Source organism: Heteronotia binoei, chromosome 4 (genome assembly GCF_032191835.1).
Source record: "Heteronotia binoei isolate CCM8104 ecotype False Entrance Well chromosome 4, APGP_CSIRO_Hbin_v1, whole genome shotgun sequence".
In the NCBI taxonomy this organism is placed as follows: domain Eukaryota; kingdom Metazoa; phylum Chordata; class Lepidosauria; order Squamata; family Gekkonidae; genus Heteronotia; species Heteronotia binoei.
In genome coordinates this window covers 91558829-91586203 of record NC_083226.1, presented here as the reverse complement: position 1 = coordinate 91586203, position 27375 = coordinate 91558829, and the positions used below count along the sequence as shown (strand labels likewise).

At 45.4% G+C, this 27375-nt stretch overlaps 1 protein-coding gene across 4 annotated transcripts in view; it reads right to left on the bottom strand.

The window, feature by feature from the left end:
• The window catches only part of ZNF608 (zinc finger protein 608), a 289656-nt gene that overhangs the window by 27253 nt on the left and 235028 nt on the right, over positions 1-27375 (bottom strand). The gene's annotated exons all lie outside the window — the stretch shown is intronic.

The following is a 27375-nucleotide window of genomic DNA, read 5'->3' as shown; positions in this document are numbered from 1 at the left end:
CGGTCAGGTCTATGGAAGTGAGGTACTCCCCTGTCAAGAGAGAGTCCATAATGAATCTCAAAGTTTCCATCCTGAAGTGACGTACTTTGACGTAGCGATTTAGAAACTTGAGATCTAAGATGGCCCTCCAGTCTCCATTCTTCTTGGGTATGGTGAAAAGGATGGAATACACTCCCTTCCCCCTCTCCAACCCTGGGACCGGCTCGACTGCTCGAATGTCGATGAGATGTTGTATCGCTTTTGTGGTGATGAGAAGCTTGTGTGTCTGTTTGGGGGTAGGAGACCTGACAAATCTGTCTGGTGGAATGCGATGGAACTCTATTGAATACCCCTCTTGCACGATTTCTAAAGACCATTGGTCTGCCTGGGAGGCCTCCCAGGTCTCTGCAAAGTGGAGTAGTCGAGCTCCCACCGGTAAGTGACTGTAGTCATGCCTGCTTGGACTTGGCCTCTCTGTCAGGCTTGTCCATCTTGGAGAAGTTATTGCGATTGAATTTGGAGCCGAATGAACCTCTTTTGAAGGAGCTCTTTGGTGTTTCCCAATTAAACTTTTTGGATTCAGAGCGATATCTGGGTCCGAAAGGACTGAGGGCCCCTATTTTCATTCCTCCTAATGGATTTGGGCATGGCCTTCTTTTTATCCCTAGTCTCTACTAGGATCTTGTCCAAAACGTCCCCGAAGAGACGGTCCCCCTGAAAAGGATAAGCTGCCACCGTGGACTTAGAGAGGAAGTCAGCCTGCCAGGCCCTAAGCCACAGAAGGCGTCTAGTCACAGTGGTAGAGGCCATGATCTTGGAAGCAAATGTTAGAATATCTAACGTAGCATCAGCTGTAAATGACGCTGCCTTAAGGATGCGTGAGGCACCTTATAACATACATCTGTTATCCTCTGGTAACATCTGGATTAACTTGCGTACCCAGACGATGGATGCCCTGGAAACCAGGGAGGCCGCAGAGGACACCTTGACTATCATGGCCACAGATTCATACAACCTTTTCAAGGTCGCCTCAGCTTTTTTGTCCAGGGGATCTCTAAGAGAACCCTGGCCATCCTCTGAAACCAGTCCCGAGGACTGTAGAGCTGCTACTGGTCCGTCCACAGTTGGAGCTTGTAACAACTCGTTGGTATAAGCCGGCAGGGCATATAACTTCTTCACTAAGTGAGGAACCTGCTTAAGAGAAGCTGGTTTTTCCCATTCTGTTCTAATCCTGTTTTTCAAAGTATTCTGGAAAAGGGAAGACTTGTTCAGACGTTTCCCCCCTGGGCAAGAACTCAGAATTTCCGCTGGTTCTAGACTTAAACTTCTTAGCCACCTTAGCTTCCTCGTCTATGGGCCCCTCCTGAATTTCTAAAGCCGACAGCGTTTTGGCCAGTAGAAACTGGTAATCTTCCTGACGGAAGAAACGACTAGCCTGCTCAGGAATTTTGACCTCCTCCTGTTCCTCCTCAGAGAAACATTCCCCCTCTTCCCTGTCTTCCTGGTCAGAGCCAGATGCCATAGACTCAGGCTCAAAGGATAGGGACTGGGAAGACTGCACTGTGGCCTTCCGCGCTGCCTTGGTGGGCCAGGAGAAGGAATGGGGAAGCTCTGAAGAAAGGGTTGGACCCTGAGGAAGAAGCCCCATACGGGCGCAAAAGGAGCCCATTTCTTCCTGCATGGCTCTTCTAATAAATAGCATAGCCTCTGGGTTCAGAGGGTTGCCCATTTGTACGTTACCCCCAGCCTGGAAGCCGTCGATGTGCGTGTGCAGGTAGTTCCGATCCTCCGGAGTGCCTGCTATTGGGGGGTGGAAGGTGTGAGAGCGACGCTCTGCACTTCCAAAATGGCCGCCGCTGCTTTCTGCCGCCTCGAGGAGCGTAGCCGGGGCCTGCATTACGCGCCGTTTCTTGGCGCTAGCAGCTGAGTCTTCTGCGGCCGCGTTGGGAAGGGCGCGAACAAGCCGCGAAGACAAGTCAGCTCCTTCGGCGTGAGTCGGCGCTGCTAGAAGCGTGGCGCGTGACTCTCCCTCCTCGTCAGATAGGAAACCGTCCCTACTGCAGGCCATTCTGAACGACCCGGGTAAGTTTCCTCAGAAGTCTTGGCCAGTAAAAGGCAGAAGGAAAGGAGGGGCAAATAGATGTGGAAAAGAGAGATATGGAAGGAAATTTAGAAAAAGAAACAGAGAAAAAAGGCTGAGCCTAGCCTTGTGCTTCTGCTCCCTGTAGAGGCAGGAACAAAACTGAGGGCGGGGTTATTCCGAAGGCGCCAACAGGAAGGTGAAAAAAGTGTTCCTGCCTCCCTGAAGGTACAGTAGGAATAACCCACAGAGATGTCCGACAACCTCTGAGGGAGAACACAAGTAAAACTGAGAAAATTTGAAGATAGTTCTGCATTTTTAGTGCATCCAACTAGATACCTATGTGCTCACCTTTTCATTCAGGACTTACTTTCTGAACTATGAACCATGTAATTGTCCAACCATTAAACACTTTTAAGCTCAAGTAATTTCAATGGAAGAACTGTACATACGCTTAATTTTCCTACTGAAAGCAATAGGAATGCAGAGGTGAAAATAGTGATTCTGCAATTGTTATTAGTGGAATCACATAACAGAGCTCTGCATCTGCAAAGAAGAAAACTTCTAGAGCTATTATGCATTCCCTTCAGATAGAAAGAACTGTCCTCTCTAGGTGGTTTCTCATGAGGTCAGGCAAGGTGGACGTGGTAAATGCTTTTTCAATATATAGACTAGAGTCACCAGTGGTGCAAGCGAGGCAGGCTGTATGACTGTACTGTTATCAAGAACAACAGTTGGGGGGGGGGGGGGAAATCTCCTTTCTTCTTCATGGTCTCTGTGCAGCATATTCAGAAGTTGGGTGCTGGCCATCTCACAGGTCTGCCAAACACAGAAGCCACATGCACATGACCTCTAACATTTAGAACATAATGTTTTATAAAAATATGTGCTGTGTCTCAAGTAAATACTTGATAAATGTCAGGAGGCAAAAGACCATAAAGGAAAATATTAAGTACTAATTCACAATACAAAATGTCCCTTTGGGGCAAGGGGTGACTGGGAATGAAGTGTAACAGCCAAAACAACCCAATCAGAAATCCTCTGTGAAGAACACAATAACCCTTGCAAGAAGTGCCATAAACAAACAAACAGAAATTGTTCTTGTATTTGGAAAAGAATAATAATTGCACAAAGCTTGCCTTCAGAGCTTGAGCAATATGATGAAGGTTATGGTGGACATGAATGCCAGAAAGTATTATCAGAAGCGCACTGTGAGTCAGGTAGTGATGAAATTCAAAGGTCAAGAAAGTGATTTGGATACTTAAGGAAGAAAGGCTTTTTAGTGAACTGATTAATAAATTGCACAAGTGGCTCCTGGCCACCCCAAATGATGACACCGCCAGGACTGCCACAGCTCCTGGCCACTCTACCACCATCATAGTCAGACTTGGCACACTTCCTGTCCTTGCCCAGAGCTTCTGCAGCTTCTGTCCTCTATCTCCACTACTGTCACTGGGGCCGCCATGGATCAGTCACCCCTCCCATTGCAATGAATTCATTCAGGCCAGATGCACCTCCCAGCTTTGTTAATGGGACCACTATAGCTTCTTTTCCCCATTGCCACTGTTGTCACCCAGTCTGCTGCAGTTCCTGGTCACCCCCCACTGTCGATGCATGAATGAGATGGTATGTGCATGGTCTGCACATGTGTAGACAGCACTTTTTTAATTTCAGGGGGAATTTAAATCTCCCAAAGTATTGTTTTAAGAGTTCAGATTTTGATGCAAACCTGGGGTGGGTGTCCTCAAGTTCACAGAAAAAATCTGTTTAGTATCAGTGTAACCACAATCCATGGATTTAGATATCCATAGATGTGGGCCACACTTCACTATATAGATAAATAGGTGTATTTTTACAAATTGATGTTAGCAGTCCTCTCAGCATTTCTGAATGATGTTCACCTCTTTTCTTAGAAAACAATAGTCTATTTAGGGAAAATAATCATTCAGCTGGGATAAAAATTAGCCACACATTTTTTGGTTAAAAAACTCCCTCTTTATGCTGTATTATCCTGTTGCACTCTTCACAAATCAATGCAGACCGTTTAGACTCATCAAGAAGTGGAAGAATATAAGCAGAATCATCCAAAATATTATTAGCCAAACAGAAGCAACTACATCAAGAATGAGCAGGGTTTCAAACATGAAGCCTGGGGGTTGAATCAGGCCCCTGGAGGCCTCCTATCAGGCTCCCGAGCAGCTGGCTGTCATCTGCTTTCTTCTCCCTCTTTCTTGCTTCCTTCTTCATCACAGCTTGCTTTGCCAGGCTTGCTCAATCGTACAAGAGCTACAAAGCAAAACCTCTATTTTCTCCATTGGCTGAGGCTCCTCCCTTGGAGAGGAAGGGGGGAGGCAGAGCTTGCTTTGCCAGGCTCTCTTAATTGTGCAGCAGAGCTACTGAGCCAAGCTTCTCTTTTTATTGGCTGTGGCTCCTCCCCTCCTGATCCCCTTTGGAAGGAAGGAAAGAGATAGAGCTTCCTTTGTCCAGTTCCCTGGATCCCATGGGCGAAATGCAATGAAAGCACCTTTAACACCGAGTGCTAATGTTTTAAGCATGTTGTATTTTAAGGGTTTTAAAAAAATCTTTAATTGTGTCTGTCTTATAAAGTTTATATCCCTGCTACCTGATCTTAAATAGGTACACATCATGCCATGGCCCGGCCCAACAAGGTCTCATTTATGTTCGATCTGGCCCTCATGAGTTTGACACCCCTGATTTACAGAATCAGTTCTCTCGTGAAGATAGTAAACTGAAGACTCTGAAGACTAATCTTAAATAGGACATGGCCCAGCCCTACAAGGTCTCATTTATGTCAGATCAGGGTCTCGTAACAAATTAATTTGACACCTCTGAGCTAAAACCTACCATCCTTTATTCAAGATACTGATATACCTGGTAGAATCCAAGACTGCAGAGCAGAGATAGTTCAGTGAGTGACTTCTACAGGTGAACATGCTGTTCCATCTGAGAGTTTGTGGCCTTCATCTGTTCCACCTTCCACACATCAACCCTGATAACTGATAAATTCTAGGCTTTCTTTTCAGATTCAAACATTCCTTATCATACCAGGAATTGTTTGACCTATTCTTATTTTGAGCTGTTTTAGTAGTCTTAATTTATTTATTTATTATTTATTTATTACGTTAAGCTTATATCATTTTATTTCATTTATTTCATTTTATTTGATTTATATCCCGCCCTACCCCACCGAAGCGGGCTCAGAGCGGCTTCTCTCCTGCTCTCTCCGCAAGCGGACTCAGGGCAGCTCACAACATCACATTAATCCCATTAAAAACCAATAAAACATAATTACATATTTAAATTATTTAAAACATTTCATGGTGCTGTATTAATACAATACAGTATAGCTGTTCTGAAAGTTCGATGGTGACCATTGGTACTCTGCATGGAGCTCTATATAATGTCCAGTGGCAGCTCGCTCTCGGTTAAATGTCGAAGGCCTGTCGGAACAATTCGGTCTTACAGGCCCTGCAGAATGTAGGTAAATCCCACAGGGCCCTTATGGCCTCCGGAAGAGCGTTCCAGAGTTCTGGTGCTGCCACCGAGAAGGCCCTGGCTCGTGTCGTACACAACCTGGCTTCTTTTGGTCCAGGGATGGACAATAGATTTTTCGTCCCTGAACGCAGTGCTCTCTGGGGAATATGCAGAGAAAGGCGGTCCCGCAGATAGACAGGTCCTTGACCATAAAGGGCTTTAAAAGTCAACACCAACACCTTGAAACGAACTCGGAACACAACAGGAAGCCAGTGCAGCTCTTTCAGCACCGGCTGAAAGTGCTCCCATCAAGGGAGTCTCATTAACAGCCACGCCACAGCGTTCTGCACTAGCTGTAGTCTCCGGGTCAGCGTCAAGGATAGCCCCATGTAGAGAGTTACAGTGATCTATTCTTGAGGTGACCGTAGCATGGATCACCATTGCTAAGTCGTTGTGCTCCAGGAACGGGGCCAGCTGCCGTGCCCGTCGAAGGTGGAAAAAGGCGGATCTAACTGTGGCCGCTACCTGGGCCTCCATTGTAAGGGAGGACACAAGGAGCATGCCCAAGCTCCTGACCTTAGGGGTCGGTATTAATGGCACCCCGTCAAGAGCCGGCAGATGAACCCCTCCCCCCGGACCACCCCAGCTCAGATAGAGAACCTCTTTCTTCATCAGATTCAATTTCAGTCAACTCAACCTGAGCCACGAAGCCACGGCTTGAAGGGCCAGGTCTAGATTTTCCGGGGTACATTCGGACTGGCCGCCCATCAATAGATAGAGCTGGGTGTCATCTGCATATTGATGACAACCCAGTCCATATCTCCTGACAATCTGGGCAAGGGGGCGCATATAGATATTAAATAGCATTGGGGATAGGACTGCTTCCTGTGGTACCCCACAACTGAGAGAGTGCCTCTGGGATGCTTCCTCCCCTATCACCACCCTTTGTCCCCGATCTTGGAGAAAGGAGGTCAACCACTGTAAGGCGGACTCTTGAATCCCCACATCGGCAAGGCGGCTAGTCAGTAACTGATGGTCAACCGTATCAAAAGCAGCTGACAGATCTAATAACAACAGCACTGCTGAGCCGCCCCGATCCAGATGTCACATGAGGTCATCTGTGAGAGCGACCAGAACCGTCTCCGTCCCGTGACCTGGCTGAAAGCCGGACTGGAATGGATCCAGTGCGGAAGTGTCCTCCAGGAATCCCTGTAGCTGAGTTGCCACCGCCCGCTCTATAACCTTACCCCAAAAGGGAAGGTTTGATACCGGCTGATAATTTGCCAATATGGCCGGATCTGCAGATGGTTTTTTTAAGAGGGGACAGACCACTGCCTCTTTAAGAGGTGTGGGAAAGATCCCTTCTACCAGGGATCTGTTGACAATACCTTGTAGTGGATCACGTAGCCACGTCTGGCTAGCTTTTATAAGCCAGGACGGGCATGGATCCAACCTACAAGTCGTAGGGCGTACAGCCAAAAGGATCCTGTCAACTTCCTCCAGGCTGAATCGGCTGAAAGAATCCAAAATTGGACCAGAAGACGCACTCGGTGCCCCAAGTTCTTTTACTGTATCAACTATGGTGGGAAGGTCGCGTCGGAGCGACGAGACCTTATCTGCGAAAAAACTCGCAAAAGCCTCACAGCCTATTTCCAATTCTCTAATATTTTGTTTACCCTGTGATAGAGTTGTTAGTGACTGAATTATACTAAACAATTGTGCTGGGCGAAAGGTCGCAGATGCAATTCTGGATGCAAAATAGGTCTTTTTTGCAGCCTGAACTACCATCTCATAGGTCCACATAAATGACCTGTAGGATGTTCTCATAGCTTCGTTGTGAGTATGTAGCCATCATCTCTCTAGTCGTCTTAATCGCTGTTTCATTGATCTCAACTCCATGGTATACCATGGAGCAGATCGTGAATGAGGATGAAGAGGACGTTGGGGAGCGATCTCGTCGATGGCCACTAGCTCATCCAGTGAGTCACCAGAGGGCCAGGAATCCCGCATTGCCATTTGAAGCTGCAAAGGGTCAATCTGGCTACACGGGCGAGCTAAAACTTGCTCACCGCCTAAACGGGAAAGGGGTGGTATGTCCACACGAGCCTTCAAGGCCTGGTGGTCAGACCATGGCACTGCCTCGGCAGAAATCTGATCCACTACAACTCCCGCCGCAAAGATCAGGTCTAGTGTGTGCCCAGCCCGGTGCGTGGGCGCTGTTATATATTGGGAGAGTCCTAGTGCTGCCATGGAAAGCACTAGGTCCGTCGCCCGAGTGGAAGCCGTGTCCTCGGCATGGACGTTGAAGTCACCCAGGACTATAAGTCGAGGATGCTCGAATGCCCAGCCTGCTACAGCCTCCATCAGGGACGGTAAGGCACTGGCCGGCGCATTAGGCGGATGGTGCACCAGCCAGATTGCCAAACTCTCCCCAACATCCCACACCAGGCCCACACACTCCACGCCCTTGATCTTTGGTGGCGGAAGCACCCTGAAGGAGCAATCCTCCTGTATGAAAAAGGCCACCGCTCCCTCCCGCCGGCTAGTCCGAGCCTGGTGAAGGACAGAGAACCCAGGCGGAGCCACTTGGGAGAGAGCAATTAGGAATTATCTCAAATATTTAATCAATTCTAATGGTTTCAACAACAGCCAAATTTAGGAATGACTCAAATTAGCTTCTAAGAGTTCTAAACACCACATGGTGTATTTTCAGCCTTTAGGATCTGGTGAGTGAAAAGAAAGGAAGAAGCACTGTATGATGAAAATTCAGCATCCAAAGTTTGTGAGCTGACTTTCTCATTCTTTCTGGGACCACTCCCTAAGTACTGACAAGATAACAAAGAAGAAGATACTCTCCAATCATTTCTGCAATCACAAAGAAAAAGAGCAGAGGAAGAAATACAGGTGCTCAGAGAAGATGCTTTTGTAGAAAGGAGCAGAGAAAGTGCCTCTCAGAGCAGATGCAGCAAGGAGCAAAAAGTGTGCCTCCTAGAGCAGATGCCAAAGAGGGTGCCTCTCTTGAGCTCTACGTGGTTGTAAAGCTTGCACAACAGAAGTGTGGGATCCAACTGTGGGACTGCACAGAAATTAAGAAAAAGAATTAGAAGTCTCAACTTTTGCTGGATCAGGCCCCACATTTTAAATGAAGGGGCATTGAAACACAAAGTTTATCTGTGCAGTAAAATAGGGTAGTTATATACAAAAACACCAAGTTATATATTTTCAACCTAAAATGTATGGATTAATACATTTCTGCATTCTGTATGTTATTATTTTTTACAACAAAGGATCTAAAATTTACACAGCATGTTTCTAGTTTTCAAAAGCACTTGACGTACATTATCTCAGTTATTCATATGGCAACACTATCCGGTACATCCAAATTAAAGCCATGGATGTACCAACTTGAACTTAGTACATTACAGCAGGCCTCATATTTACATATTTAGAGTTTTTATAAGCTTTTGCTTTCAAGCAAAGGTGTTGAGATTGAAATCAAATGCAACATATTTGAGTGGTAACTCAGTTACTGCTACTACTAGTTAACATTTACTTCATGACAAAGATGCACTATGAACTCCCATTATAAATTAATGTGACTGCTAATGTACTATCAGTGCCAGCCCAGAAGGTGAGAGAGCCTGGGGGTGGTCCTGGAGGCCTCACTTTATATGGAGGCCCAGGTCACCACAGTTGCCAGGTCTGCCTTTTATCATCTTCAGCAGATTAGGCAGCTGGGTCCCTATGTCTCCGCCCCAGGACTTGGCTACAGTAACCCATGCAATTATCACTTGATTACTGTAACTTTACGCAAGCTTGCCCTTGCAGATGATCGGGAAACTCCAGCTAGTGCAAAATGCAGCAGTGTGCCTGACTGTGTTGCCTGTGCAGGAACACATTCAGCCAGCACTACACCAATTGCACTGGCTACCAGCCGAGTACTAGATCTACTTCAAGGTACTGGTACTGACCTTTAAAGCTTTGAATGGCCTGGAACTGTCTCTTCCCTTATGCGCCCCAGAGAGCCTTGTGCTCCACTAATCAATACCTGTTGGTTGTCCCCGGCCCAAGGGATGTTCACTTAGTCTCAGCCAGTGTCAGCGTTTTTTCTGTCCTGAATCTGGCCTGGAGGAACATGCTCCCATCTGAGATCAGAGCCCTGTGGGGCTCTGGAGCTGTTCCACCAGGGCTTTGGCTGAAGGGCAGGTATCCAATAATAACCCAGTCTCCCCTGCTTGCCACCTCTATATAGTCCAAATCTAAGAGACTTTAGAGACCTAGTGTGCCAGCTTGGAACTATGCATATAAACCAATAGTGTCACCTGTTTTTAAAATGTGTCATTTTAAACTTTTTAATTATTTATTAATGTTGTATGAATGTATTTTAGAACCTTTTGTGATCCACTCTGAGCCTGCTTACAGGGAGGATGGAATATAAATTGACAGAAATAAATAAAAAATACAGGGTCATTACAATAGCAGCTGTTTTATTTTCAGTCCCTTTCCTGATAATCCCCAGCATAGAGTTTTTCACCACTGCAGCACACTGGGTTGAAAGTTTCAATGAGCTATCCACTAAGACCCCAAGATCTTTTCCCCCTCAGTCTCAGCAAATTCAGTTCCCATTATTCTCAATTTATATAACAACTTCTAGCACATTTTGCTTCCCCCCCTAGGTTTTCCATGAAAAGTATGCATATAATCTGAAAAGTATGCATATAATCTGAAATCATTTCACAATATGCAGAAGAGTGTATTATTTCTCATTTTGCTCTAAATTATAACCGCACTGGATACACAATTATGAGGTAATTACCTTACGAGGTAATACATTCAGGCCTATTTTAAAGACTATTAAGTGTCCAGTGTGCTTCTAAACAAGCATCCTGAGAAATAATTCAAAAGCTTGCATACTACATTTTAAGCACTAGCTTGTCCAAATAAAAAGCATTGTTTATTTTCTGTTTCTTGTTCTAGAACCAATGACTGCTAAAGGTTTACATGTGAAGGAAGAATGCAGTGCAGAAAGCATTTGTAAGCTACAAGTAAATATGTCAAAGAACATTGGTGATTACTCCCTCATTGCTTTCAATGCTTATAAAAGGCTCCAGGTGTGAACAATGGCAAATTGCTGAACAACAGATAATGAAACATTAACAGGAAGGAGGGAATATATGCAGTATTATGACGGAAAGAGCAAGCAGGTGAGGGAGAGGAAACATGGTTATCAAAATGTAGTAGGATAACACAGAGATGAGCACAGGCCTCCAAAAGGTACTGTTGATCCATGTATCTTGTTGGGACTGAGAAACCCAGCCTGATATAAATTACAGTGCTTTATTTAAAGTCAAAGCATTTTATTTTCTTTCGTGCCAGCTCTGGGGTCCTTTTCATCTCAAGCTACCAGACCCAAGAGAGAACACAGTCTTCTAGTTCTGTTGGCAGCCAGCTGTGGCCTCTGTAAATTATAAAGCCTCTTAACCAGCCATTCTTTCCAAAGCTCAACTGTGGTTACTAGACACGATCACTCCTTTAAAACAGCAATTTAAAACAGCAGTTGAAAAATAGTGAGAATCACTGAGCTTCATTTTCTAAAGATGCAAGTGTGCAGTAAATTTCATATACCACTAAAACACTTCATTGTCTTCACTTTGAAAAAGAATGTTAAGAACTGTGAAAATACCTAAGCCAGATGTACCCATACCTTTCTAATACGCAGCATTCAAATATAACTTTTTCATATGCATCCATAATAAATTCAAGTGCACGTGTATATACATACACACAGTTTTCAATTTAATTCTAACAGCATCTTACTGTTCTCAGTGACTAACCCTCAACACCTAATTAACCTAGGGTTGTTAGGCCTGAGTTGGAAAATATCTGGAGACCTTGTGATGGATCCAGGAGGGGGTGGGGATTGAGGAGGGGAGGGGTCTCGACATGGTACAATGCCATAGAGTCCACCCTTCAAAGCAGCTTTTTTCTCCAAGAGAGCTGATCTCTGCTAGCTGGAGATCTCCAGGCCCTACCTGGATCTAGCCCTGAAATTATGTATTTTCTCTTTGCCAAGACTCCTCTTGAGGTCTCCCATTTCACTAAATAACAGATTAAGGACACTCCGCACATATATTTGTATTGTACTGTATTATATTTATGCTTTGTAACAGCAAATAGATGCTATTTCACAGGCATTTGCAGCAGTTCATAAGATAGCAGTTCATGAAACTGCAGCCTTTTCACACACATTTGCTGCATTTCATGAGATACTTCCTTGTGGCATGATCCGCCATGGCTGCAGACTGCATAAACAATGTTAATAGATGGACATGGTTGATTCGGCAGGAGAGAACAACATAGGTGAAACTAACTGAAATGTAAAGGCTTCTACTTCAACACAGCTGTGTGTATTAGCAGACATTACATCAATTATAGAAAAAATTAATGTAGCTTTGTTTCCTTTTGTTAGTAGAATACATAACAATGAATATCAGAGGGCACCTGTCACTAAGAACTAATCTGATCTGAAGCCAGTGTTTTTTTAACCGTACTGCCTTTCAAACCCACACATTTGGGAAATAGTCTTTGTCTAAGAATGCTGGTAGAAATAAACCAAGAAATAAAAGTGGAAAAATCTACGATATAAGAAAAAAAGAAAAGAAAATCTCTAATAAACAGGATCTGATAGTCAAATGCTAAAATAATGCCTAGTAGGATATTCTGCAAATGAACAGCAGCAGTGTTTCTACCTTCCTTATCGCTACTTTGAAAAATAATCTTTAGGAAGTTCCAAGTATTTCTATAATGACCTTTCACACAAACGTTCATTCAGTAAATAAGCCCAATGTAGTGTGACTAATGGTGTTCTACAGCAGAAGAAAGGTAAAAGAGCATTGGTTAGCAACTAGTCAATTTTCTGGGACAAGAATACTTTACTGGTTAGTTATTTGGATCAAAACAAGCCAGAGTGTATCTGGACAAGACTGCATTCTTCCCAAGCAGGTGAAATTAGTTAAGTTATTGAAAAAGGAGCTTTGTCCATGACTGCATGAGATAGCTTGGAAGATGACCCAATCAACCCAGCTGACTGTGACTGCTTGATATATACTTTATCTTCAGCTACATGTAATTAAATGGTCAACATTCTGATAAATTTCTCTTTAGCACCTTGTGCTCTGATGGCTTAGTTTATTATGGATATACTGGCTTGAGCTTTCCTTGACCGGCAGTGATCTGTGCAGCTAACACATTTTTTTCCCTTCACCTGTATACATAGTAAAATGAGATATCTTTGACCTGAGCAAAATGGAACTTAAACTACTTGAGTCAGTAAGGGCCGCTTTAGACCTGCCCAACTTTATCTTCTTTAAAATGATTCTTTTGTAACCAGTGACAAATTACAGCGACTAAGAATTCTTCTATCGCACACATTTCTGTTCAAACATTACTAGCAGTGTACAATATTTTTACTTGTTTCACTTGGGGAAAACATGCACAAATTCATCTGAATTATTGACTGCACTTTAGCCTCATCTGAAGTGTTGGCCCCTCCATCTGATAAGCAATGGCCCCCAGTGGCACATAAACCCTCTCCAAAGAGGCAGGAACATTATTGCTTTGCACTGGGGACTGCAGCACGAGAGCCAATCTATCACATTTCTTGGCAGCTTTTACAGCCTCCTCACATCAGGCCCAAGTCAAGCTCCATGGCTCCTATTGTTCAAATCCTTCTATTTCTTCTTTTTTTTTGGCTCTGCTCTAAGAAATTTAGGGCAAGTCTAAGGATTCAGCAAAGAAAGACTATTATAAGCAGCTCAGGAGCTACTGGCCTCCCATCTATGCAGCAAGTCTCCAAAGATTCCCCCCTGAAAGCAACATACTCTTGCTTAATACACGCTTATACAGAGCAGGCACCAACACTGCGTCTTGCACACATTTTATCCCAAAAAGTGGTTTTTCAAACCATATTACTGAAACACACAAAAACAATCCTGTAAAACTATACATTGTATAACTAACATTTTCTTTATTTCACAATGGCATGACCTTTCAAAAAGAGACTAATACTACAGCTGCTTATCAAATACCGGGCATAAATATTGAGTACTTACACAATTCCCATGTGATACCTTTCATGGTTAATATTAGAATTTTTACAAATTTACAGCTTTTACAAACGTGCTGACTTGTAATTTTTGCTGCATCTAGAAGTGTTACCAATTACATCACAAAGTTTAGTGTAACATCCAAGGACATAAATCTATATGTTGGATATATCTATAGTTGTGACATATTAAATCTTGCTAACAGAGAATCTTAGCATTTTGTAAGAAAAAGAAAACCTCTAACCCATATATTAAAAAACATAAGTAGTAGCATAATTAAACACCAAAGGGGCCACAGACCAGTTTTGTAAAGCTATAAAGGAGAGCTTCTTTCTATTCCTTTAATTACTCAATCCTAAACAGAATTATATTTTTTTATTAAATCCACTGAAGGATGTAACTCTGTTTGGGTTTACAGTGTAACTCTCTCAATTGTTACCCATAGCTGCCCAATTATGTTCCATTATTTCTCTTACCCCAAATATGGGTAAATCTTGACACATACAAACTTGAGCTTGGATTTTTTTTTTGCATTACTCACTAGTGCTGGAGCTTCAATTGTGATTTGATTAATATGTGATTTCTGTCATATTAAAATTAAAGAAGAGAATAAAAAGGTGTCCAAATTTGCATAGAAAGAATAAGGCATAGGCGTTTGTGTTCTGTAGTAAAGAGAGTTATTGATCATTTGGTCAGAAATCAGATGCTGCAATTCTAAAAAAAATCAATTATCTTGGAGTCTGAAGAAAAAAGAAGCAAGAGTAGCTCTGATCTGACAGACTGGTAACTGCTTAAAGAACAGGAAACAGAAGATCTGCATAAATGGACATTTCTCATAATAGAAGGAAGTAAGCAGGGGGTCCCACAAGAATATATGCTATTTATTTCTAAATTGTCTGGGAGCAGGGATATCAGTGATGTACTCACACTCAAGACAACATCAAGTCATTCAGGTTGGCGAAATGACAAGCAGACTGTGCAGAGTTCTGAAACATGAGGAAATCTAACCTCCCAAACACACTGATGGAGTCTGAGCTGTCTAGGAAAAAAATACTGCATTTAGTGGAAAGCTCAGAGTCAAACAAGATGATATATCTCTATAATCCAGTGCTCCTCAGGAACATGGTAGCTACAGGCAGGGTCGGCCCTAAACTGTCGGGCACCCTAGGCAAGGCTAACTTCTGGTGCTCCCCCCTGCACTGATAATGTCACCAAGTCACATGGGGGGGACCCCCAATTTGGCATCCCCAGAAGGCCAGCACCCTAGGCGATAGCATAGTTTGCCTGGTGGCAGAGCTGGCCCTGGCTACAGGTGCACACATGCACATGCGCACACACACACACAATATACAAAAAAACCAAAACCAAAACTGACAAGTGCTGCAGGCACCCAATTCAGCTTGGAACAGCAGTTGCAGGAGGAAATGCTTTAGTTCCTCAGTGAAAATTCTGATTTAGAGGTTGAAAAAAGATGAATTACACACTAGGATTCTTAGAAAACAGGGGGAAACAATTTGGCAGTATAGTATGATGTAGTCATGTCTGGAATTCTGTGTACAGTCACAACTGTACATCTCAAAAAGGCTACCATAGCACTAGAAAAGATAAACAAAGTATCAAGGGTACCTTTCTTAGGCTAAAGTATCTGGAGATTTTCAGTTGAAGAAAAAATGATGATTAAGGGGAAGCATAATAGAAGTTTACAACATTATGCATGATATTAAGAAAGTAGCTAAACAAAATCCTTATTTCATTTTAGAATTTCCAGTCACATAATAAAATTTATCTGTAGTAGATCCAGGGCAGACAAAAGAAAACACTTCTTTATATAATAAATATTTAGCTTACAACATCTGCTGCTAGAATTTATTGTGATAAAGTACTAGATGATTGTAGATTATCAATTCATACTAGCCATGATAGCTATATGGAACTGCTTCAGAAAGAATATGACTCTGAATACAAACAGGTTGCTTACCTGTAACTGATGATCTTTGAGTGGTCATCTGTGCAATCACGCACATGGGTTTTCCGCCTGGAACGAACCCGACCTCGGAGAATTCAAAGCTAGCCTAGGTGTTTATTTTGGTGCGCATTCCCTCTTGGTCTGGGAAGCAGGCATTCACTGCGCATGCCTGGAGCGAGGGGAAGGGGCTCCACTCACCCAGTTTCTTCTAGCCACTGTACAGAGAAAAGATTAATAAAGTAGAGCATAAAACAGCAGTGGGGAAGGGTGGGCGGGCATGTGTGACTGCACAGATGACCACTCGAAGATCATCAGTTACAGATAAGCAACCTGTTTATCTTCATCGTGGTCTGTGTGCAGTCCCACACATGGGTGATTGGTAAGCTGACGTGGACAGAGGAGGGTGCTGGTTCTGTAATAGAAGAGTACATGTTAAACATACATATAAGAAAAGAGAAGTATTGTATTTACAGGGCAGAAGACTGGAGACATCAGTAAAAAATGGAACAAAGTACTGCCTGCCTGAAGGATACGTCACGCCGAACATGAACATCTAAGGCGTAGTGCGTGGCAAATGTAGATGGAGAAGACCAAACAGCAGCAGCACAGATGTCCTCCATTGGTACACCTCTATAGAAGGCTGATGATGTGGAGACAGCTCGAGTGGAGTGAGCTCGTAATCGTTCAGGTACAGGCTGTTTAGCCAATTGGTAGCATAAGGTAATGGCAGCCACAATCCATTTTGAAAACCTGTGTTGAGATTTTGTGTCCCTGCTTATGAGTTCCACAAAAAAGTCTAGGGTCATTATGGAAGGGACGTGTCCTTTCAATGTAGAAAGCAAGGGGTCTACGTACATTGAGATTGTGTACGGCCCATTGACCGGCGTCAATAGGGTTTTGAAAGAAGGAAGGCAGAGTGGTTGACTTCCCCAGGTGATACAGCGAGAGGACTTTTTGCAGAAAAGCAGGGTCAGGGCGTAAAATTACTCTGTCATGGTGGAAAATAGTGTATGGAGGATCTGTCCAAAAAGCACAAATGTCACTGACTCTTCTGCCAGATGTGAGTGCCACCAACAACGCCGTCTTCCTTGACAAGAGATGCAGTGGAATGGACACCATCGGCTCAAAGGGAGGTTTCATTAGCTGGCTCAGCACAAGAGACAAGCTCCATGTGGGATGTAGTTGGCGAATTGGAGGATGAAGATGTAAGATGCCCTTTTGTTGAGGAGTGGGAGAAGACGATGAGTCCTTCAATGTGTGGATGGAAGACTGAGACGGCGGCCAAATGAACCTTTAAAGAAGAATAGTTCAGACCTGAGTTTGAAAGAGATAAAGTGTAGGCCAGAATCTGAGCTATAGATGATAATTCGCAGGGCTTGCAAAACTGTTCTTTTTCAGCTCACATTAAGATGAAACCCGGGAAACGACACCTAGCCATCCTATATAGAGTTTGAACTGTAGCACCGAAATCTATAATTTATAATGGTTTACTGTCTTTCTAATTTTAACTTAATTTATGAATGTAATTTTATCTATTTTAATTGTTCAATTGTTTTGTTGTAATGATTGTATTTTACCGTAATCATGGTGCATACCATGTCGTGTTAGCCGCCCTGAGCCTGCCTTTGGCGGGGGAGGGCAGGATATAAAAATAATTTTATTATTATTATTATAATTCAGGGAGGAAGTTGTGCAGGGCAGTGTACGCTGAGAAACGTTTTTAGTTTAGAGAGTCTACTGGAAGGTTTTCTGGCATTAATCAGAACATGTCTGACCTCTGAAGGAAAATTCAAAAATTGATTCTCCAGGCAGTCAGTTGCAGAAGTCCTGTGTCGTGATGTAGGACTTGGCCGTCCTGTTGAGAGATTAGCTCTCAAACTTGGGGAAAACGATGAAATACACTGTTTGAGAGAAGGAGGAGGGTAGTGAACCTTGGTTGACGGGGCCACCAGGGAGTGATAAGGATATAGTTGGTCCGATCCAGTTGGATTTTCTACAGTGTTCTCATCAGTGGAATAGGAGGGAACAGGTAGTGTAGTGGTCCCGACCACGAGTGGAAGGCATCTCCCGTGGATTGCGTGGATGGAGGGTCCTGAGTGTAGAAATGTGGCCATTGAGCGTTGTCCGGAGAGGCAAAGACATCTATTGCTGGAACCCCGAACATCGCGAAGACTGTCCGAAGATAATGAAGGTTGAGGGTCCATTCGTGGTCATTCATGAGGTGGCGACTTAGTGTGTCTGCTTGACATTCTGGATTCCCGGCAGATGTACGGATATAAGGAATATGTTGTGAGCAATGCTCCAATGCCATAGGGATAAGGCTTGCCTGCAAAGGCGGACAGAAGCAGTGCCTCCGTGACAATCGATATAAAATATGGTTGTTACATTGTCCGAAGTGACCTGGATGTGCTGACCGTGAAGGGATGGCAGGAATTAGGGTTTGTAGAATCTTTCGGGATCAAGTGCCGTGTTCTACTGGAGAAAGTTTTCCTTCCAGTAGAACACGGCACTTGATCCCGAAAGATTCTACAAACCCTAATGATGTTACCAGCCATGAAAACCTGAAATCTTTGATGGCAGGAATAACTTGAGAGCTCTGTGGACCGCCAAGAGTTCCAGACAGTTGATATGAAGGGATTTCTTGTAGGCTGTCCACTACCCTTGTACTGTTAGTGTCTCGAAGTGAGCTCCCCAACCCCACCTCAAGGCATTGGTCATGGCAATGGCTGATGGGTGCGACTGTATGAACGGCATTCCAGTCAGAAGATGACGTTCCATCTTCCACCATTCCAGAGTTGGAAGAATGTGGTGTGGAACGGTGAGTAGGGTCCGGACGAACCACAATTGCAGAGGATGCATGCGGAGTCTCACAAAGCACAGGACCGAAGTTGTAGCTGCCATGAGACCCAACATATGTTGGAAAATGAAGGCTGTTTGGGTAGGGTGCATTATGGTGGCAGCAGCCGGAGATTGAATGTGGTGAACACTGTCTGCAGGGAGGTAGGCCTTGTGTGATAGTGTTGACAGGCATGCCCCTATGAACTGAATGTCCTGTGTAGGGATGAGATTGGACTTTGTCAGGTTGACCTGAAGACCCAGTGAAGATAGGAGAGCCAGAGTGGTAGAGATGTCTTTTAGGAGTTGCTCTTTGGATTGGGCCACAATGAGCCAGACTATGTAAGGGTATATGGAAATTTTTTGTTGATGGAGTGTTGCTGCTACCACTGCCATGCATTTTGTGAAGATTCTTGGTGCAGTCGACAAGCCGAAGGGGAGGGAACGGAACTGGTAGTGCTGGTCCCCGACGGCAAGCCTCAAGAATCTTCTGTGGTTGATGGTAAGGTGGAAGTAGGCATCTTGAAGGTCTATCAACGCCATCCAAGCACCTTTTTGAATCAGTGGTACAATAGACTGCAGGGTGATCCTGCGGAATTTCTTATATAGAATATGACAATTAAGCTTGCGAAGATCCAGTATTGGACGTTGTCCCCCATCTCTCTTTGGAACCAGGAAGTTTTGAGAATAGAACCCTGTGTGATGGGACTTCGGTGGAATTGGTTCTATGGCTGCCTTGTCCAGCAAGGTGGAGATCTCTTCCTGAAGAGGGAGGGAAGGGGGAGTACGTATGAATCGATGGAGCCTCGGGGGCGAATCGAACTCTATGGTGTAGCCCCTGTGGATGATCGCCAGGACCCAGGAATCCGATGTTATGGACTCCCACATGGAGTAGAATGGACGCAGTCTGGTGCTGTCGGTGGGATGTTGTGGTGGACAGAGAGATGATATTAGGGAGTCAAAGAGGCTGTTTTGAAGCCGGAGTTGCCTTTTTTGTGGTTTGTGCACAAAGCCTTTGATGGAAGGGTTGTTTAGCTGGTGGAGCCTTGCACTTCCGGAAATCAGCCTGTCGAGGTGAGCGAGGGCGTTTATAATAAGATGGCTTCCAGACTCTATTAGGTTGAGATTGTTGTTGATTGACTCCCAGCCTCCTAGCCCTTTTTCTACTGTTGTCAACAGTGGTCAAGATGTCATCAGTTGTAGCATTGACCAGACCCTGACCGTCGAAGGGCAAGTCTTCAATTTTAAATTTGATGTCTGGTTGCAATGAGGAGGAGCGGAGCCAGGCATGGCGTCGCAAGGCAATGGATGTGGCCATGGTTCTGGATGAACAAGCAACAGTGTGACGAACTGAATTGATTTGCTGTTTACTGACTCGGGAAAGCTCTTGTAGAATATGTGATGCTTGTTTCTGTGCAGTCAGGTAGAGAAGGGACCATTGTAGTAAGTTGGGACGTCAAATTAAAGGTGTAGGCCAAAAAATATGCCAAATAATTATGAATTTTGGAGGTAGCAGTAGAAAGGGAGTAAATTTTTCTCCCTAAGGTGTCTAACTTCTTTCCCTCCTTCTCAGGTGGAACTGGATGATGTGTTTGCTTGGACTTGGATGAAGAATGTACGATCATGGAGTTGGGTGCGGGATGATTAAATAGAAATTTAGAATCTGGAGCATGAATTTTATATAAGGACTCGATCCTTTTTGATGTAGGTGGAACTGATGCGGGCTTATCCCAAGCCTCCTTTAAGCCTTCTAGGTGAACAGGGAGTGTTGGGAGGAAGGAGGCTGCAGGTAGGTCCGCATGGACTAAATCATGGACTAAGTCCGATACTCTTGGCAGGTCAGTAGTGAGTTTTATGTTAAGTGTATTAGCCATATTGGTAAGTAGGTCTAAGTAAGCCTTGGATCCTTCAGATGGTGAGAGATAGGCCGGTTTGGTAATGTGGGAGACAGGTGATGCTGGTGCAGGCAACGTTGATTGAGAAGAGTCCGAATGTTCAGCTTTGGCATCTTCCAGAACATCCATGGGAGTCGTGTATGTGGGCTTGGTGGGTATCGATATAGGCTTCCTTGGAATGGTAGGTTGGTCAGGTTGAGTTATCTGTTGCTTCGAAGTGGCCGAGAAGGCCGATGTAGACTGGGCTGGTGATAATGGTTTTGACTTGGTGATAATGGTTGATAATGGTTTTGACTCTGACTGTAATGCCAGGGTCAGTGAGGAGATGGACTTTCGCGGAATTGAGACGAAATGGTATTAAACGTCCTCACGGTACCGAGGTCGATAGGATTCCTCATGATATCGAGACTCATGGTATCCGGGTTGGTAAACTACATCACGGTACCGGGGTCGATGGATTTCACGAGATGGTGATCTATAGTATTGCCGGTATCTACGTGGAGACAGTGACCTGGAGTGTGATGGGCTGTAGTAGTAATAACGATTCCTACATTGGCGTGGGGACCATTCAACATAAATTAGAGTGGCCGGATCCTTGGGCGTTGAAGGCTCTGGCTGTAGTGGAGAGACAGTCAGGTCCTTGAAAGTGTGAGGCACTGAGACTTCCCGGAACGAATGTGCTCCAAGTAGATTAGTTCGCTGACTTCGAAGGCACAAGGATTCCAAGGATTCGGTGTCTAGGATGTTTTCTGATAGGAATTCATGGACCAATGGAGATTTAGATCGGATGTGGACAACCTTGTCATGTATGACTTCGATGGGAGTCGAGAGCTCTGCCGGAGCAGTTGGTGCCATCGAAGTCGAGATGAATGCCGCCGAATGCGAGGTCGAGGTCATGGTATGGTCGGAGGGCCTGCAGTCCAAGGATTGACGATCTGTCTTCGGTTTCAATCTCGAAGGTGTCGAATCCGAGGGGGTTTTGGAGGATAATTCAAGTCGATGTTTCTTCTTGGAATCATCGGATTTCTTAGAGTGTTTTCTGGACTTATACTTACTGGGAGTCGATGCCACGGAAGCTGCTGCTCGAGCCACGTCCCTTTGAAGAGTTAGGGAAGGTGGCGAAGTCTGGGATCCAGAAGCGTGGGACATTATAAGCTGCAGTGAAGACTCTAAAAGGTGTCTTTTCAGTCTGGCCACATGAGTTTTTCTGGTCTGTTTCCCAAACTGGCTGCAATGGACACAGGTATCGGTTCTGTGGGCCTACCCCAGACAAAATAGACACAAAGAATGTCCGTTGGTCAAGGGAATTTTGGTCCCACATCGGGTACACTTTTTGAACGTTGTTTTGGAGTCTTTCCCTTCCATACGCCCGGAGAGGGAGGGGTGGGGTGGGGAAGGGAAATAGTAAAGAAGATAAAGTCTTTTTTTTTTTTACGATACCAGTCAGCAAAGTAGAAGACGAAAAGTCGAGGAAAAGTTGAAAAAACGGAGAAGATCGTAATGAAGTTGAGGAGACGCAATGAGGTAGGTATATCCCAAACGGTGGTTAAGAAGAAACTGGGTGGGTGGAGAGCCTTCCCCTCGATCCAGGCATGCGCAGTGGATACCTGCTCCCCAGACTGAGAGGCAATGCGCGCCAAAATAAACGCCTGGATTAGCTTTGAATTCTCCGAGGTTGGGTTCGTTCCAGGCAGAAAAATCATGTGTGGGACTGCACAGAGACCATGATGAAGATCAAAGAGCTATTGCCTCTGCTTCTGGAAACATCTGGTTGGCCAGTTTTTTACTTGAGTTATACCTTTATGTTCTATTTATGTAAAGGGGAAGACGTAATTCTACAATTATAAGATTTCAGCTCATTCAGCTTACTTTCTTACCCTCTGTAAACAGCCATTTCCCAGGAAGAAACTCCGGGTCAGGAGTAGTAGTTGGAGGCAGCCCAGAAGAGTTTCATCCAGGAGGGAGGAGAGGCTTAATTAATAACAGTGAGAAGAGCATCAGTAACATTGTTTTTTCTGTAGTTGAATTGGGCATACTAAGAAAGCATGCAAAGAATGGCTCCAGCGGGACTCTAGCAGGGCTAAAGTACAGCTGATTGGGAGGAGTAGCCATAACAGCAACACTTATTTTCAGAACAGTAAGAACGTTGGGAGAGAGGGCTACAATGTTGTTACCCCTACAGCTGAAATAACAGAGTCTGTTAGTAGTTTCCAACAGGTGATACATCATCCAGATACTTTGGAAGCGAGATCCAAGGCTTTTCAGGAACCAGCTGCTTGAAGAGATGGAGAAACATCAGCAGTAAATGTTGGAACTGCCATTGCAATGAACAGTTGGAGATACTGGATGCAAATCAGTTCATCTCCAAGGATTAACGGCAATGGGTAGACAAACTCGGTTGGAACCAGGCATGAACCAGGAAATGACTGTCATGGGTACAAAGGTCACAGGAGCAGATTTGATTTTCATCAATAAATCATTGTTGGAAGGGAAAAAAATGTACCTTACTTAGGTTTGGTACGGGTAGATATGTATGAGTGTTCTTCCAAACTTGTACCTATTGTGAAATTACATGTTAAGTTTAGAAACTTTGAAGGGGAACAAGCAGTATTAGTCCATGAATCTGACTGAGATTTTGTCACTGGGGCAGACTTGCTATATAAAGCAGTAGACTTAAAAACTGGGCAAGCACAATCACAGATGCAGGAACCCTTAAGTAACATCAGAAGGTGAAGTTGCCAAATAGTGCAGAGACACAGGTCATGGACACCATAACAGGAGTGTTCCAGAGAGGGAAAAAACAGAAATCTCCTCATGAGTCATCATTTAACATGATTTCACAGTGTGAGAGTATGTGTAAAGAAGGAATCACCAGTTTGCTCTGCCCAGAAACAGAAGATTCTTTTCACTTACCGTGAAGTCTTCCTTCTCTGTGGTCCCAGAGTGGTCCAGTCCTCACTCTTGGGAATCATAGCTCCTCCCTTTGATAGCAGGGCTTAACAAACTTGACCCGGAGGGGAGGTGCTTGATCCTCAGAAACTCAGATCGTCTGCCAGCTACCACACCTCCCTAAGTATAACTCCAACATAAATAGGAGAAAGGAAATTTCCAGGGAACAAACACAACCCTCTCCTACACATATCCTGAGCCCCTGTCTAAAGGGCTCTATGGCGGGAAAAAACCCAAACCTAACAGTGTACTACACCGGATTCAGTTGCGACTTCCAACCCCGCGGTCCCAGGTCAAGGCTGAAACCCTTTATACACAACTGGGTGGGTAGGACTGGACCACTCCGGGACCACAGAGAAGGAAGACTTCACGGTAAGTGAAAAGAATCTTCCGTTCTCCAGTGGTCCCAGGAGTGGGCCAATCCTCACTCTTGGGACGTAAAAAAGCCGTGTCCCAGGGCGGGCCTCTCAGCTTTGCCCAGAGACCACGTGTTGGAGGACTTTCCTTCCAAATGCAGCCTCAGCCGAAGCCACCTTATCAATCCTGTAGTGCCTAGTGAAGGAGTGAACCGACTTCCAAGTAGCCGCCTTACACACCACTTCCAAGGATGGAAAAGCCCTATAGGCCGCTGAAGTAGCAGCCCCTCTAAGTGAATGAGCCGTCACCCCTACCGGGGGCTCCAGTCCTGTTGCCTTATAGGCCTCACTAATGCACCCCCTGATCCACCTGCTAATGGTGGAGGCCGATACCTTGCGCCCAGTGTCTGCAGCCCTGAAAGAAACAAACAAGGAATCAGACCGGCGAAAGTCCTTGGTTCTGTCCAGATAGAAGCTAAGGGCTCTGCGAACATCCAGACAGTGCCATGCCTTCTCCTTCTCATGAACCGGATTAGGGCAGAAAGAGGGAAGCACAATGTCCTCTGCCCTATGGAAACGGGAATTCACCTTTGGCACAAAGGCCGGATCAGTGCGGAGCACAACTTTATCCTGGTGGAATACACACAAATCCTTATGTATGGACAGAGCCTGAAGCTCTGACACTCTACGCGCCGAAGTGATACCCACTAAGAATACCACCTTAAAGGTGAGCAGCTTCAGGCTGCATGATGCCATAGGCTCAAAGGGCTTGCCACAGAGAGCCTTCAACACCGTGTTCAAATTCCACGATGGGAATCTATGGACCTGCGGAGGATTAAGCAAAGCCACCCCTTTCAGAAACCTCCGGATGTGTGGATGTGTTGAAATAGCATTGCCCTTCTTAGATCCCCTCACCGCTGCTATGGCCGCCACCTGTCTACGTAGTGTACTGGTACTAAGGCCTTTCTCTAGTCCCTCCTGTAGGGAAGACAACACCACGGAGACCGAGGCCTGTAGAGGATCTTCCTCTTTAACCACACACCAGGCATGAAAAATCTGCCAAGTGACATTATAGCTTCTGTTAGTTGAAGCCTTTCTAGAGGACAACATGGTGTCTATTACTGGAGTGGAATAACCTAGCCTAACTAACTGCTGCCGCTCAATCTCCAAACAGTGAGCTGAAACATTTCTGGTCGCGGATGCTGCAGGCAGCCCTGAGAGAGTAGATTCCACCTTGTAGGAATCTGCCATGGCTCTACTATTGACAGTCTTTGCAGTTCCGGGAACCAGGCTCTCCGAGGCCAAAAGGGGGCCACCACAATCACCTCCGCTTTCTGTTCCTGGACCCTCTGCAAAAACCTTTGGAGGACTTGGAATGGAGGAAAGGCATACAATAGAGTCCTCGGCCAGTCTGAATTTAGAGTGTCGATGGCAACTGCTCCTCTGCTTCTTGTCCTTGAGAAATACTGTGGCACCTGATGATTGTCGTCCGACGCAAACAGGTCCACACTCGGTGTCCCGAATCTTTGACAAATCTCGCGAAATGTCTCGTGGTGAAGTGACCATTCCGACTGGTTCAGCGCCTGTCGGCTCAGCCAATCTGCCACCACATTGTCTTTTCCTGCCACGTGTGTGGCTTTGATGGACAGAAGATGACCTTCCGCCCACCTGAAAAGGGCCTCCGCTTCGTCTTGTAGCTTTCTGTGTCTGGTGCCGCCTTGGCGATTTACATAGGCTTTTGCCGTCATATTGTCTGTTTGTATCAGGACGTGAGTCCCGACCACCCATTGTCTCATGTGAAGCATGGCCAGACGTATGGCTCTCAACTCCAGAAGGTTTATGCTTTCCCTGGCTTCCTGGTCGCTCCACTGACCCTGCGCTACTGCTCTGGACATGTGAGCTCCCCAACCAAAAAGACTGGCGTCTGTGGTCACCACCACTCTCTTGGGTTCCCGCATCTCCTGCCCCAAGGAAAAAAGGCTGGGAGTCTGCCACCACTCGAGGGCTCTCGATAGGTCGGCTGGCAGTGTCAGAGAGATCGCGCTTCTGGCACCTATTTGCTTCTGAAAAGGTAAAAGAAATTTCTGAAGTGGCCTCGTGTGAAAACGCGCCCACTGAACGATGTCCTGGCACGAGACCAGCCTTCCCAGTAATTTTGCCAGTAGCATCAGTTTGACTCGCTTCCTTTGCTTGACTTCTGCCATCAGCTGTAAAATCTTTGTCTGTCTCTCCGGGGTCAGAAAAACCTTGTCCTTGTTGGAATCGATCTGAACACCTAGGTGCGTCAGAGACTGGGAAGGAAGCAAGAAACTCTTCTGAATGTTTATGACGAACCCATGCGCCCTGAGCAGCCTCATGGTCAGGTCGAGGTGTTTCTTCGTCTGCTCCGCCGACGGGGCCTTGACCAGAACGTCGTCCAGGTAAGGAAAAATCGACACCCCCTGTAACCTGAGGGCTGCCACCAGAGTGACCAGAACTTTTGTGAACACCCTGGGAGACGACTTGAGCCCAAAAGGCAAGGCTCTGTATTGGAAATGGCGCCCGTCGTAAGAGAAATGAAGAAACTTCCGATGACCCCTGGCGATTGGGATATGAAGATAGGCTTCCGACAGATCTATGGAGGCCATGAAGTCCCCCCGCTGGATGGCAAGAAGTATGGACCTCAGTGTCTCCATCCGGAACTTTTTTGTGACAACCGACCTGTTCACCCACTTCAGATCCAGTATCGCCCGAACATCCCCATTCTTTTTGGGTACCACGAAAAAAACTGAGTATGTGCCTTGAAATTTCTCTGATGGAGGTACCGGTTCGATGGCTTCTATCGAAACTAGATGGTCGATGGCTAGCAGTAGTGTTCGATGCTTCTCGGGAGACTGTGATCTTTGTACTTCCAAAAAACGGTGTCGGGGGGGGGAGTAAAACTCCAGAGAGTAGCCGTTGGTCACTGTGTCCAACACCCATCTGTCTGAAACTGTTTGATGCCACACATGGGAGAATCTCTGAAGTCGTCCCCCTATCTGACTTGTGTCCGTGGACTCATCCCAGTCACGCTGAGGTGGGCTTCTTTTGGCCTTTAGCGGGCTGGTTCTGTTTCCCCGTGCAGGAAGGTCTACCTTCTCTAGGCTTCGACTGCCACTTTGTTCTGTATGGCTTGAAGGATGCTTGACTGGACTCTCTCCTATTGCCACGAAAGGACTGAAACCTTTGTCTCGTCCTGTTATCTCGTCGTTTGGATGGCAGAACTTTTTTCTTATTTCTGTCCTCAATAAGGTATCTATCCAAACCTTCTCCAAAAAGTGAGGACCCTTTAAACGGAACTGCAGCAACCTTAGCTCTAGCCGAAGGATCCGCATCCCAATTTCGTAGCCAGGTATTTCTTCTGGCCGTAACGCTACAGGCCATAGCTCTAGCTGACAGCTGAACCGCTTCCAGAGTAGAGTCTGATGCAAAAGCCGTGGCTAATGTTATCTTTTTAAGAGAGTCCTTGACGTCCTTAGGCAGGTCATCCCTCTTAGCCAGGTCAGATAGCCACATATATGAAGCTCTACAGAAGAGAGACGTGGTGGCTGACACCTTCAAAGAGCTGGCCGAGGCTTCAAAATCCCTCCGCAGAGCCTGCTCAATGCGTTTATCCGTAGGGTCCCTTGGCATTCCATCTGCATCCATCGGGAGTATGGAATTAGAAGCCAAACTATTGACCGGGTCATCCACCACC